The sequence below is a fragment of the Aethina tumida genome, chromosome 1 (genome assembly GCF_024364675.1).
Source record: "Aethina tumida isolate Nest 87 chromosome 1, icAetTumi1.1, whole genome shotgun sequence".
In the NCBI taxonomy this organism is placed as follows: domain Eukaryota; kingdom Metazoa; phylum Arthropoda; class Insecta; order Coleoptera; family Nitidulidae; genus Aethina; species Aethina tumida.
In genome coordinates this window covers 9,994,435-10,008,678 of record NC_065435.1, presented here as the reverse complement: position 1 = coordinate 10,008,678, position 14,244 = coordinate 9,994,435, and positions in this window count along the sequence as shown.

Sequence of the window (14,244 nt, the reverse complement as noted above, 5' to 3'; positions counted from 1 at the left end):
GAAATAAAACTATCTTTAGTTCCATCATCTAGCTTATTGATACTAGCACAGAATATGATATGATCTTTGACGTAACGTATGTTTGAAATACAGATTACTCTAATTTGCGCACTATGCGAGTGCTATTCTCCGATAGATGGCTTCCAACTGACAGATGCTATATATCCCATAAGAATTTTTTACTTTTATTGAAAGAAATAATCGTGGGTATCTCGACCAGTCCCTTGCGGACCTATGTTCATTAATAGTTTTCTTCGTAGTTTTAGGTCACGCTATCGCCTTTTTGTAACAGTCGAAAGAATACGTGTTTCTGAAATAAATCATCTTCCATATCGTCGGAATCTTTTATATGCCCTAAAAATTTAATAATAATAATAATAATAATACACTTTTTAACACTCTGTATAAGCGTTATAACAATAATTTTAAGTGACAATTGACAGTATCTATTTTTCTATTTGGTTTTCATATACTATATTTAAGTATTTCTATTACAAACATGATCAACATTTTTGAGGAATTTCATTTCTCTTGTAATCATTCATTTCTCCACTCATTTATTTTATGCGACAATCAAGGTGTCCCATAACTAACATCAGCAAAAGCTGTGGAGAACTTCAATTCAATCTTGTTGTGTCTTGCCATATGTAACCTGAATCTTAATTGTCAAGCTGACAGCACCAGTTTTTCTATTCATCTGGGGAATATAATATTTCAAGAGTTTATTCCATAACTAACTCCAGTAAGAGTTTAAGGAATTTCTATAATGTATAACCGCAATTTTAGGTGTTAGTGCACAGTTCCAATTTTTATGTTCGTCTGTCCAATCCAGTATTTAAGATGTTCCATAACTAACACAAGCAAGAGCCTTTATATTTGTTGTGTAAACGAGTACTCTCCAGTCATATATAACCTCAATTTTAATTGTCAAGTTGATAGCGTCAATTTTATCATTCGTCTGTAGAGTTTAATATTGAGATGTCCATTCCATAATTAACTCGAGCAAAAGCTTAAGGAACTACAATTCTCTTTTGTATTTATAGTGCAAAGCAGTTTTAGTTGTCAAGTTCGCAGTCTCGATTTCTTCATCATCTATCGAATCCCATATTCAAGGTACTAACACAAACAAGAGCCTTGGAGAACTTCGATTTTTATATACTTGTTGTGTACACCAATACTCTCCAGTCACATGTAACCTTAATTTTAAATATTATGTTGAGAACATCAGTTTTTCTATTCGTCTGTGGAATCTAATATTCACGGCACAGAACACCCATTCACAGTGTTCATTCTGCAACCAACTTCAGATAGAGCTTGAGGAATCTTCTTCTTCTTTATGTTTGTTCTGTAAAAGTAATATTTTTGTGAAATTTTATCCATTCGTCAATGGAATTCAATATTTAAGGTATTCCTTAAATTCCCTAACTAACAAAAGCAAGAACTTTGGGGAACTTCAATTTTCTTTATACTCGTTGTGTAAACCAATATTCTTCTGTCATATTTAACAGTAATTTTAAATGTCAACTTGACAACGTTGCAATTGATAAAACAGTGGTTAAACTTGAATGTTTTATTAAATATCTCCTATTTATTTATTTTTTCAGTGTTATTGAATTAAAAAACAAGATTTTGATCAATATTTCATCGAATACATCGTAGTGTACTTTAGAATTCCCAATTTTTTATATCTTGGTACATTTTTATTTCCTAAAAAATATTGTTTGTGAAAAAAAAACAGCTTATAATTATCATTCAAGACAATTAAGTTTAAAATATTTAAACTGTATACTGAAATTTGAATGTTACAAAACGTAACCTAACCTAACCTAACCTTAATTTTAATTGTCAAGTTGACATCACCAGTTTTTATATTCGTCTGGGGATTATAATATTCCAGGAGTTCATTCCATAACTCACTTCAGTAAAAGTTTAAGGAATTTCTGTCATGTATAATCGCAGTTTTAGGTGTTAAGTGCACAGTTTCAATTTTTATGTTCGTCTGTCCAATCCGGTATTTAAGATGTTCCATAACTAACAAAAGCAAGAGCCAATTTTCTTTATATTTGTTATGTAAACAAGTACTCTCCAGTCATATTTAACCCCGATCTCAAGTGTCAAGTTGATAGCGTCAATCTTACCATTCGTTTGTGGAGCTTAATACTGAGATATTCATTCCATATTTAACTCCAGTAACAGCTTGAGGAACTTCAATTCTTTTTATTTATAGTGAAAAGCAGTTTTAGTTAACAAATTCATAGCCTCAATTTTTTCATCATCTGTCGAATCCAATATTCACGGTACTAACACAAACTAGAGCCTTGAAGAACAATTTTTATTTTTATATTTGTCGTGTAAATCAATAATTTCCAGTAACACGTAATCCTAATTATAATTATCACGTTGAGAGCATCAGTTTTTCTGTTCGTCTGTGGAATCTAATATTCACGGTGTTCATTCTATAACCAACTTCAGATAGAGCTTGAGGAATCTTCTTCTCCTTTATATTTGTTCTGTAAAAGTAATATTTTTGTGACAATCAAATCCAATATTTAAGGTATTTCATATCTAACAGAAGCAAAAACGTTGGGGATCTTCAATTTTCTTTAAACTCGTTGTGTAAACCGATATTCTTGTGTCATATTTGACAGTAACTTTAAATGTCAACTTGACAACGTTGCAATTGATAAAACAGTGATTAAACTTGAATGTTTTATTAAATATTTCCTATTTAATCTTTTTTTCAGTGTTATTTAATTAAAAAAATTTAGATTTTCGAATACTTCGAATTCCCAATTTTTTATAACTTGGTATAATTTTATTTCTTAATAAAATATTGTTTATAAAAAAAATACATCTTATAGTTATCACTCAAGATACTTAAGTTTAAAATATTTAAACTGTATACTGAAACTTGAATGTTGTAAAATATTAATTTACAAAACCTAACCTAACCTAACCTTAATTTTAATTGTCAAGTTGACATCAAACATTTTTCTATTCGCCTAGGTAATATAATGTTCCAGTTCATTCCATAACTCACTCCAGTAAAAGTTTAGGGAATTTCTGTCATGTATAACATCAATTTTAGGTGTTAACTGTACAGTTTCAATTTTTATATTTGTCTGTCTAATCCAGTATTTAAGATGTTCTATAACTAACAAAGGCAAGAGTCTTGAGAACGTTCAATTTTCTTTACATTTGTTGTGTAAACGAGTACTCTCCAGTCATATATAACCTCAATTTTAATTGATGAATCTTCCTCTTCTTTTTGTTTTGTAAAAGTAATATTCTTGTGACATTTTATCCATTTGTCAATCGAATCTAATATTTAATGTTTTCCATAACTAACAAGCCAGAAATTTGGGGAACTTCAATTTTCTTTATACTCGTTGTGTGTGTATTCTTGTGTCATATTTGACAGTAACTTTAAATGTCAACTTGACAACGTTGCAATTGATAAAACAGTGATTAAACTGGAATGTTTTATTAACCAATCCAGTATTTAAGAAATTCCATAACTAACAAAATCAAAAGCCTTGAGAAAGTTCAATTTTCTTTACATTTGTTGTGTAAACGAGTACTCTCCAGTCATATATAACCTCAATTTTAATTGTCAAGTTGATAGCGTTAATCTTACCATTCGTCTGAGGAATTTAATATTGAGATGTTCATTCCATAATTAACTCCAGTAACAGCTTGAGGAACTTCAATTCTCTTTATTTATAGTGCAAAGCAGTTTTAGTTGAGAAATTCACAGCCACAATTTTTCCATCATCTCTCGAATCCAACATTCAAGGTACTAACACAAACTAGAGCCTTGGAGAACAATTTTTTTTATATTTGTTGTTTAAATCAATACTTTCCAGTAACACGTAATTCTAATTTTAATTATCACGTTGAGAACATCATCAACTATTCGTCTGTGGAATCTAATATTCACGGCACAGAGCACCCATTCACGGTGATCATTCTGTAACCAACTTCAGATAGAGCTGGAGGAGTCTTCTTCTTCTTTATGTTTGTTCTGTAAAAGTAATATTTTTGTGACATTTTATCCATTCGTCAATCGAATTCAATATTTAAGGTATTCCATAACTAACAGAAGCAAGAACTTTGGGGAACTTCAATTTTCTTTATACTCGTTGTGTAAACCAATATTCTTCTGTCATATTTAACAGAAATTTTAAATGTCAACTTGACAACGTTGCAATTGATAAAACAGTGGTTAAACTTGAATGTTTTATTAAATATCTCCTATTTATTTATTTTTTCAGTGTTATTGAATTAAAAAACAAGATTTTGATCAATATTTCATCGAATACATCGTAGTGGACTTTAAAATTCCCAATTTTTTATATCTTGGTATATTTTTATTTCCTATAAAAATATTATTTGAGGAAAAAATACAGCTTATGATTATCATTCAAGATTTAAACTGTATATTGAAAGTTGAATGTTGTAAAATATTAATTTACAAATTTATATTTCATTTTAAATTTTAAATGTTAATTTTAGAATTAATCAACCGAACGAAATTTCTTACGTTTATCAAATATTAAAATTTTAACTTCAATTAAGCCAACGCAAATTATTTATCCATAAATTTTCAGATTATTGTTTAATGAGAAAATAGAGGTCTTTATCAAATTTGTTGAAGGTTTTTCTAGCTTAAACTCCGCAGTATTTTTTATATAAATAAGACTTAAAATCTGCGTAGTTTTTAAAATTATTTTTACTTAATTTACAAGTAAATATTTAGAGGGTAATTACAGGAAAACAGTAATACATTGACTAAATTATTTAGTAGTGATATATAATATAGAAATAAAATGAATAAATGTGTAGTATAATAATATAACTCAATTTAATATAATTGTTATTGAACCTGAATATTAATGGCGCTACAAAATAGATAAAGTTATTTGGGTAATCAATAAAACATTTATTTAATACTTAATTTGGTTTTAATGCCACCTAGTTGGTAAGTTATTCTCAACTTAACTATAAACAACTCTCATTTATTTGTTATATAATACGTCAGCGTGGTGCTTAGATTATTATGCAAAGCTCACGCTGCGACATTTAAGCAAATAAATTATACAATAAAAAATAATCAACTTTCCGCAACAAGTGTGAAATGGAAGTAACGACGCCAATTTATTTATTTCCAGATTATCAGCCGTTTAATAGGAAAATTGGTCAATTACACGGAATAAAGATCTGCGTAACCAGTGAAAAGAGTTAGTTTCCTTTAATTTTATTGAAGGTTTACACATTAGAAGTCCGACACATTAAATAATAAAACGTTTCATATCCAGAATAATTGGTTTGTTTAAATCACTGTCCGAATAGTCATATAAAAGGCAAAACACATTATCCGTACCTTTATGAATATATTGTTTTACTTCACTATGTCAACAGTTAAATTAATATCAGCGGTATTGCAATTGGTCGAGACAAGTGAATTTAATATTTGTTTGTGGAAATTTCTATTATTATATTTGTGTACAAGGTCACAGAGAAAACAAATTTTTTTGCATTCTTTGCACAGTTTAGAGGAAAACAGGTACTTTTGATTAATATTGATTATCACACCCGATTTTAAGATATTTCAGTTTTAATGTTTGAAGAAAATTAAAGTGAACATTAAATCTGAAATATCTCAAAACCGGCTGTGTTAATCAAAATTAATCAAGAGTACCTTTGTGCAAGGAATATGAAAAGTTTAATAGTCTTAAAAAATCTCTAGTGGCGTAGAAAATAGGGTGAGAAAATGAGGAGGACTTCCCAGAATCTACGCCATTGTAAAAATATGGAAAAAAATTATTTCATTGAATTTTAGACATATATATCAAATTTAAACACGATTAGATTAAAGGTTACGCATATATTTGTTATTTTCTTCAGGAGAAAGTAAATTACTTCTTTATTGAACGTAAATTGTTCAAGATTAATTATTATGTAACAGCAAAATTGAATTGTAAGTATAATTAATTTTTATAATAATTTTTATCGACATTATCTAATTTCAACTAATTTTGGACTGTGAGGCAATTTTGTTTTGTTTATATGGTAATAAAAATAATGTATAAGAAGTTTTCTAAGAAATCTGTTCAAAATTTGGGATCAATAATGAAGAAAATCTAAATATTTTTATTTTCTAAAGTTTTTCCTCTCAAATTTAAATTTAAAAAATTGTTTTTTACTCATATTTTCGTAACCTTCGATCTAATCGTATTTAAATTTGGTACATAGTATCCTAAATTATGTACCTACAATTTAACATAATAAACTTTTTCCATAATGGCACAGTAGCGTAGATTCGGTGGGGGGGGGGGTACTCCCCTTTTTCTCGTCTTATTTTCCTCACAACTGAATATTTTTTAAAACTGTTAAGCCTTTTATATTCTTTGCACAATTAATATTGATTATCGCATCCGTGTTTAAGGTATTTCAGTTTTAATGTTTGAAGAAAATTAAAGTGAACATTAAATCTGAAATATCTCAGAAACGGCTGTGATAATCAAAATTAATAAAGAGTACCTTTTTTCTTCTAAATTGTGCAAAAAATATAAAAAGCTTAACAGTTTTAAAAAATATTCAGAGGCGTAGAAAATAGGGAAAAAAAAGAGAAGAACCTCCCAGAATCTACGCCACTGTCACAATAAGGAAAAAATTTATTACATTTAATTATAGGCATGTATTTCAGGATAATACATACCAAATTTCAATACGATTGAACTAAAGGTTACAGAAATATGACAAAGAATTTTTGAAATGTAAATTTGAGGAGCTGTATTTTCTTCAGGAGGAAAAATTTATTTGGATTTTCTTCATTACTGGACGGGTTCTAACTGGTCCCAAATTTTGACCACCCATTTTATAAGCACTTTGTATATACAATGAAGTTCCATTTTAAGTTTAATATCCCCAACTTTTGTATATGATTATAATATAATTATTGTCCAATAAAAAAATTAATTAAGTTTACCAATCTATAATAATATGAAACGTCACCGTTGCACATTAAATATTTATTTGTGTAAAAAATTACCAAACACACACGTATTTAACGTTGACTATATGAAGGGAGGTCAAATAAATTATAACTTAAATTAAAAACAACGTTTAATAGAGACAATATGTGTCAAATATGCAAGGGATATATTTAAAACACCGTTTGTAATATGTGTGATTTACTTTATGAGATGGAAAACATTTTGCACCTAATGATTTTATAAACAAGGACTGAAAATTGAATATTAACCATGTGGTAAAATTGATGGAGAAATGTGAGATCAAAAATTAATTAATTAACATCGCTGCATTCAAATTATGACCAATTACAAGAATGCATTTATAGTTTGTATTTAAAACGAAATATTGATTTTTGATTAAAATGCAAAATAATGTTGGCTTGTGTGCTTTCATTTTTAAATTTCGGCTGAGCCGATTAATGTTATAGCGAAGAGGTAATTAAAATACTGAAAAATATGAGTAGAATAAAATTTTCATTGTCCCGCAAAAACATTTTAATTACATTTTGTTTACATTTTTCCATTATCCAATTAGTTGAGAATTAAAATCGGATTATAAACCAACATCAAATAAATATGTAATATTTTCTGTTGATATGTTTGACGTATAAATTAAAGCGGTGGTCTAAAATTAAGTATATATATATATATATATATATATATATATATATATATATATATATATATATGATCATAACGCCAATGTTTCAAATACCAATACTGAAATTTATATGAACATATCGATTAGTTAAGAGCATTCAGTGTCTAAATAAATTATTAAGGTCACTCAGAACTCCAAATAAAAATATGGTGGTCAGAATGTTATGTCATTTCTTCTCAGATTCCTGATCAATCTAACTATGTCACCGTTGACGAAATCTGTGTCGATCTCCTTGTTAATAATTTATATAGCTGCACTAATTTTGTACCTATCTACTTATAAATTTGCACTCATACCAGTGAATTTTCACTGTTTTAACAGATAATTGATCTCTTTTTGTATCACATTATGAATGAGTGAGTTAAATATAGAAAGGCAGCATTAGGGGAGTTCAATTCTTAATTAGATGAAATTAGCCATGAGTTTAGAAGTTTTCATTATAAATTGAACTTCTGCTTTGATTTTCGTGACACTTTGTTAAATAAGTCATTTACATTTTATATAAAAACAGTTACCAATTTTTTTCTTTATTTAACAGTTTATTTTTTTCAGTCATTTGAAGTTCAGTTCTTACCATAATAAATAAAAATTTTATAATTGTTTAGTAACATGCAACAGTTTTATTTTAAATTTTTTAAATAGTTAAAGTTCGTTAACTAAAATTTCTTTTTTGGCATCTTCTGTAATGATTAAAATTATTTTTTAATAATTTTTTAAAACAAAATATTGAACATAAAAAATTATTTATTGTTAATTAAATTATTAACTATTAAACTATTAACTAATTATTAATTAATTAAAATATTGTTTAAAATTTAAAAATGACCAATTATATTTAAATATATTATACTTAATTAAAAATGTAAACTAATTTAAATTTTAAAAAACGAAAACTGTTAATTTAAATTTATATTTTTTTTTAATTTAAAATTAAATTTAACTTGAAAAATTAAAATGAACAATTAAATTAAAAGTAATAATAATAAACTGGTTAATTTAAATTTATAGAATTAAAAATATTAAAAATAAATTAAATTTGCTAAAATTAAAATTAATTTAAATATTTAAAAAAATATATAATAAGCTTAAAAAAATAAAAATGAACAATAAATTGAAAAAAATTAACATTATTAATTATTTAAATTAATCTTAAAAAATAAAACATGAACAAATAAAAAAAAATATTCATTTAAATCTGTAAAATTTAAAATATTTGAAAATTTAAAAATGAAATTAAGATAAAAAAATTAAAAATAAACAATTAAATTTAAAAGAATAAAAAAATGTTAATTTAAATTTATAGAATTTAAAACATTAAGTTTAAAAAATTAAAAATAAATTACATTCACTAAAATTAAAATTAATTTAAATGCATAAAAAAATGAAATTAAACTTAAAAATTAAAAATCAACAATAAAATGGAAAAATTGTTAATTTAAATTTATAAAATTAAATTAATCTTAAATATCAAAATATGAACAATTAAATAAAAAAAAACAATAAAATTATTCATTTAAATCTAAAATTTAAAGTACTGATTATGTTTGAAAAATTAAAATAACCAATTTAAAATATTAAGCATGAAAAATTAAAAATAACCAATTAAATTAATTAATACAATTAAATTATGCTAAAAAATTAAAAATAAACAATTACAATTAAAAAAAATTAAATTGTTTATATTTATGAAATTTAAATATTAAGCATGAACAATTAAAAAATATCTAAATAAATTTAATAAATTAAAACTATATTAAATTTATAAAATTAAATTAAGCTTAAAATATTGAAAATAAGCAATTAAAATTAAAAGTATTAAAAATGTTGAATTAAATTTAAGAAATTTAAAATATTAAGCTTGAAAAAATAAAAATAACCTGTTAAATTTAATAAATTAAATTTATTTTTATTTTATATAATTGATATATGCTTAAAAAATTAAAAAAAAAAACATAAAACTTAAATAATAAAATATTAGGCTTAGAAGATTAAAAATAACCATTTAAAAAATAAAAAAATTATTTTAAATTTATAAAATTCAGAGCTTAAAAAAATAAAATAAACAATTAAATTAAATATTTATTAAATATACAAAATGGTCTAATTATTCTGATTTTTTACTAGTTTAATCTATTTATTGAATGTTTTAGAAAAAATTAATTATTTCTACTTAATGTTTATTATTTTAACTTACCGGTTTATAAAATTTATAAACATTAGTAACATAGTATTTATTTTACTATATTTACTTAAATTTTCAGTGAAACAACGACGATATAATGAAATTTGTGTTTATATATAATACCTAGCGTTTAATTTGTGGCGCCTAAAAATGAAATTATGAATATTGGCGAATGCGTTCAGTAAATACATGTTTCAAGTATCAATAATTATATTAATAACTAAATTATAAACTGATATCCAATAATTTGCATACATTTAATATTATACATTATTAAATATACATGCATAATCAATATTATTAGTGTACGACCAAATTAACCGTGCTAATTTTGGCGAATGCGCCCAATTAAATAATAAAACATCAATTACGTCTGACAATCAAAGTAATCACCATTTTATACGTGAACTCGAACCTTTAAAAATCTTACAGAAATGCAGTTTCAATTATGTTGTCAGAATTTAAAATTCTTTCATGCTATTTATTGTCTTCGGTTCGTTTAATTTGAATATTACCTTAATAATGCATCGCACTGCCTTTTGAAGTTTTTATTGTACGCGCAGCGAAATTTGAAACAGATATTATTAAAATAATTGCAGTATCCCTTCTATGTAAGCGCATCTAAATATTTAATTTAACTTTTCTCTACAGCATTTGCAATAAAAGAGGAGTGTGCTTTTTTGTAAAATAAGTAAATGTTTCGCGTATCTAATACCTGTTTCTTATAAACAGAAACAAAAGTTGATATTCTGTATCAAAGTGTATCATAATATCGCAGAAATAAACGCTACTGAGAGTATTTCATTTTTATTAATTAATTTCTTTGGAAGATTGTAAACACATTTAATTAAAATATGTTTGTGTGTGTATGTGTATGTGTGTGTGTGTATGTGTGATTTTTTTTATATTCATAATTTTTAATTTAATTTATTATAATAAATATGTTTGCGTTGCTTTCATTACATTTACAAATTATGAACGAACATGTAAATTGATATTTTCACCAGTTAAATTAATAAAAAATTATATTTTTTTGTTGAGAATATTTTGTTGTAATTTTTTAATTTTTAATAGTTATTTGAGGGCTCTGAATGTAATTGAATTGAATAAATTTATATTTGTATGTCAGTGGTTAAAAATAATTAAAATTATGTTGCCTGAAAATATTTTGTTGTGATTTTTAATCTTTAATAGTTATTTGAAGACTGTGAATGTAATATTTTTTTTTAATTTGTTTAAACCTTTAATAAAAAGTTATATTTGTATGTTAGTATTTAAAAATAATTAGAATAATAGTGCCTATAGTGAAAATAGTTCGTTGCGATTTTTTAATTTTTAATAGTTATTTGAAGGCACTGAATATAATTTTGCATCTTCATTTGTTTATAAATTTAATAAAAATTAAAAATTGTATGTCAAAATTACAATAATGGTGTCATACAGTTTTATAAATATAAATGAATAAAAAGCAACATTAATAATTTTAGAAAACAGAATTTAAACCTTTAATAAAAATTAAAATTTATTTTATTTTTAAAGCAGTTATAGTTATTAAATATTGATGTTTTTTATTTATAAGAATAGAACTTAATATTTTTTCTTTTCTCAAAGGAAAAATAATTTTGATTGTCTAAATTCTGTTTTCTACAATTTTTTGGCAAAAAAAAAAATGGAAAATAAAAAAAAATTTTACGTTTACAAATAAATAAAAATTACCTTTGTAACTAGAAAACACAATTTAGTCATTTAAATTTATTTTTAGATTTGGTTTATAAAAGAAAAAAATCTGTAGTACTATAGTATAAATAAAGTACAATTAATTCTAGAAAAGAGAGAGAGATAATAAAATTTATTTTCATTAATCTTTTGAATTTCTGCACTTTCAAAAAAAAAAGAGCAATTAATTCTAGAAAACAGTTAAACGTTTATCTTTAATTCCAGAATGGAAATAGACAAAATATTCAATCACTGCTTTTAAAATTAAAAAAATCAAATTTTTGTTTAATCTTTACAATTATTTTTTTTTTCATTTTCATTTTGAAATTAAAGGTAATCGTTTAAATTCAGTTTTCTAGAATTGAAAAGTTTATTTTTAATTTCAGAATGAAAACAGCCAAAATATTCCGTACCTGTAACTGCTTTTAAAAGTAAAAAAAAACAAGTTTCAGTTTCTTTTATTATTAAAGCAGTTACAGTTATTGAATATTTTCGCACATAAATGTGGAAATTTGGAATAAACTTTTTTCAACATTTTTTTTCTTTTATAAACGAAATCTGAAAATAAATTCAAATATCTAAATTCTGATTTCTAGAATTTTTAGAATTTGCATTTAGATTGTGTTTATTGAAAATAAATTTAAAGTTTAAAATATAATGTATGTAAAATGTATCCTGTAAATAAACACAGTTTCCCACTGATTAAAAACAAAATATCAATAATTAAAAGCAATCACTTATAAAAATTTAAGCGTTTTTTGTTTAACATCAGTTAAACAAAAAACTATTAAACATTCCATGTTTAAAAATAAATAATGGAGCTTGAAAATATTTCGTTGTGATTTTTAATTTTTATTTGAAAACTGGCCAATCTAATTTTCCTTTCATTTATTTGTATATTTATTTTACAATTAAAATTGTAATAAATCTCCATGAAAATTAATTACCATAATTACCATAATTTTAATTGTTGTCATTAGATGAAAAACGTTAAGCATTTAAATATTTACTAGTGAAAAGTTCAACTATTTACCCTTTTAAAATTATTAAAACTAATTTACTTAATTACTTAACCTGATGTTTATATTTTATTAATTTATTTCATTATTATTATTATTATTATTTAAATGTAAATAATATAATATATTCTCTGTAAAAAGTGTAAAAACCCAGTAAAAATAATAAATGTTAAAGTCATTAAAGTCGAAATCAGGAATGAAAGTTAAATAAATAATTTAATCCCCTAATTAAGTCGCTACAAATTAAATATTATAGCTTATACATATATTTATTTATTTCATTATTAATATTATTTAAATGTAAATAATATAATATATTCTCTGTAAAAAGTGTAAAAACCCAGTAAAAATTATAAATGCTAAAGTCATTAAAGTCGAAATCAGGAATGAAAATTAAATAAATAATTTAATTCCCTAATTAAGTCACTACAAATTAAATATTATAGCTTATACATATATTTATTTATTTCATTGTTATTATTATTTAAATGTAAATAATATAATATATTCTCTGTAAAAAGTGTAAAAACCCAGTAAAAATAATAAATGTTAAAGTCGTTAAAGTCGAAATCAGGAATGAAAGTTAAATAAATAATTTAATCCCCTAATTAAGTCGCTACAAATTAAATATTATAGCTTATACATATATTTATTTATTTCATTATTAATATTATTTAAATGTAAATAATATAATATATTCTCTGTAAAAAGTGTAAAAACCCAGTAAAAATAATAAATGTTAAAGTCGTTAAAGTCGAAATCAGGAATGAAAGTTAAATAAATAATTTAATTCCCTAATTAAGTCACTACAAATTAAATATTATAGCTTATACATATATTTATTTATTTCATTATTATTATTATTTAAATGTAAATAATATAATATATTCTCTGTAAAAAGTGTAAAAACCCAGTAAAAATAATAAATGTTAAAGTCGTTAAAGTCGAAATCAGGAATGAAAGTTAAATATTATAGCTTATACATATATTTATTTATTTCATTGTTATTATTATTTAAATGTAAATAATATAATATATTCTCTGTAAAAAGTGTAAAAACCCAGTAAAAATAGTAAATGTTAAAGTCGTTAAAGTCGAAATCAGGAATGAAAGTTAAATAAATAATTTAATTCCCTAATTAAGTCACTACAAATTAAATATTATAGCTTATACATATATTTATTTATTTCATTATTAATATTATTTAAATGTAAATAATATAATATATTCTCTGTAAAAAGTGTAAAAATCCAGTGAAAATAATAAATATTAAAGTCATTAAAGTCGAAATCAGGAATAAAATAAATAATTTAATCCCCTAATTAAGTCGTTACAAATTAAATATTATAGCTTATACATATATTTATTTATTTCATTATTAATATTATTTAAATGTAAATAATATAATATATTCTCTGTAAAAAGTGTAAAAATCCAGTGAAAATAATAAATATTAAAGTCATTAAAGTCGAAATCAGGAATAAAATAAATAATTTAATCCCCTAATTAAGTCGTTACAAATTAAATATTATAGCTTATACATATATTTATTTATTTCATTATTATTATTATTTAAATGTAAATATTCTCTGTAAAAAGTGTAAAAACCCAGTAAAAATAATGAATGCT